Raw genomic sequence first — 1,797 nt, forward strand, 5'->3', positions numbered from 1 at the left:
AAACAAAGTTGGCCAAAATAAACCACACTCTAAAACCTTTCTTGCAGTTCGCTTAGGGCCAAAATGTCCACCACACGCATATGAGTGACAAAAAGATAAAATTGATGGAACCTCTTCTTTAGACACACACCTGCGAATAATTTGATCAGAACAATATTTCCACAAGTATGGTTCATCCCACACATAATATTTAACATCACTTTTAATTTTTTCCTTTTGAGCTCTAGACAAATCATTAGGTAGCGTTCTAGTAACCAGATAATTCACTAAATCAGCATACCAGGGAGTTGTCTTTTGAACTACAAAAAGATGCTCATCTGGAAAATTATCCTTCAAGGGAGCAGGTCCTTCACTATTGATCAAACGACTGAGATGATCAGCAACCATATTTTCGGCACCCCTTTTGTCATTAATTTCCAAATTAAATTCTTGCAGTAGGAGAATCCACCTTATAAGTCGTGGTTTGGCCTCTTTCTTGTTGAGCAAATATTTCAAAGCTGCATGGTCAGAATAAATAATGACTTTAGTGCCAAGTAAATAAGAACGGAATTTTTCTAAAGCAAAAACAATAGCTAAAAGCTCCTTTTCCGTAGTCGAATAATTGCACTGGGCACCATCCAATGTCCTCGAGGCATAATAAATTACATAAGAAGCTCTGCCCTCCTTCTGGCCAAGTACTGCACCAACAGCAAAATTGCTGGCATCACACATTATCTCGAAAGGAAGACTCCAGTTTGGTGGTCGAACCACTGGTGCTGAAGTCAATGATCCCTTGAGCGTGTCAAATGCACTCTTGCAATTATCATCAAAATGAAATACCACATCCTTTTGAAGTAATTTGCATAGAGGATGGGATATCTTTGAAAAATCTTTGATGAAACGCCTATAAAAACCTGCATGGCCAAGAAAAGAGCGAACTTCCCGCACACTTGCAGGGTAAGGTAAACATTTGATAATTTCTACCTTAGCCTTATCTACCTCAATTCCTTTTGCAGATACCACATGGCCTAAAATTATGCCTTGGTCCACCATAAAATGGCATTTTTCATAATTTAAAACAAGATTAGTCTCAATGCACCTTTTAAGAATTTTTGTGAGGTTAGTTAAACATTCATCAAAAGAATTACCATAGACAGTAAAATCATCCATAAACACTTCTATGATATTCTCCACATAATCAGAAAATATACTAACCATACACCTTTGGAATGTAGCAGGCGCATTACAAAGACCAAAAGGCATTCGTCTATAGGCAAATGTACCAAAAGGGCAAGTAAATGTGGTTTTCTCTTGATCTTCAGGCGCCACTGGAATTTGTAGAAAACCTGAAAAATCATCAAGACAGCAATAGTGAGATTTTCCTGCCAACCTTTCCAACATCTGATCAATAAAAGGCAATGGAAAATTATCTTTACGAGTTAATGCATTTAATTTTTTAAAATCGGTACAAACTCTCCACCCATTTAGAACTCGAGTGGGCACTAACTCACCTTTAGGATTTTCAATAACAGTAATTCCTGTCTTTTTAGGAACTACTTGAACAGGACTTACCCACTTACTATCCGAAATGGGATAGATTATACCTGTGTCAAGAAGTTTTAAAACTTCTTTCTTCACTACCTCCATCATTGGTGGGTTCAATCTCCGTTGAGCCTCTCTCGAAGGCTTAGCACCATCTTCTAACAAGATGCGATGCATGCAAGTGGCTGGACTTAATCCTTTTATGTCAGCCACTGTCCATCCTATTGCCTCCTTGTGGTCCTTCAACACCCGAATTAGTTTTTCTTCCTCTAAAGC

The sequence above is a fragment of the Coffea eugenioides genome, unplaced genomic scaffold (assembly GCF_003713205.1).
Source record: "Coffea eugenioides isolate CCC68of unplaced genomic scaffold, Ceug_1.0 ScVebR1_960;HRSCAF=1730, whole genome shotgun sequence".
Classification (NCBI taxonomy): Eukaryota; Viridiplantae; Streptophyta; class Magnoliopsida; order Gentianales; family Rubiaceae; genus Coffea; species Coffea eugenioides.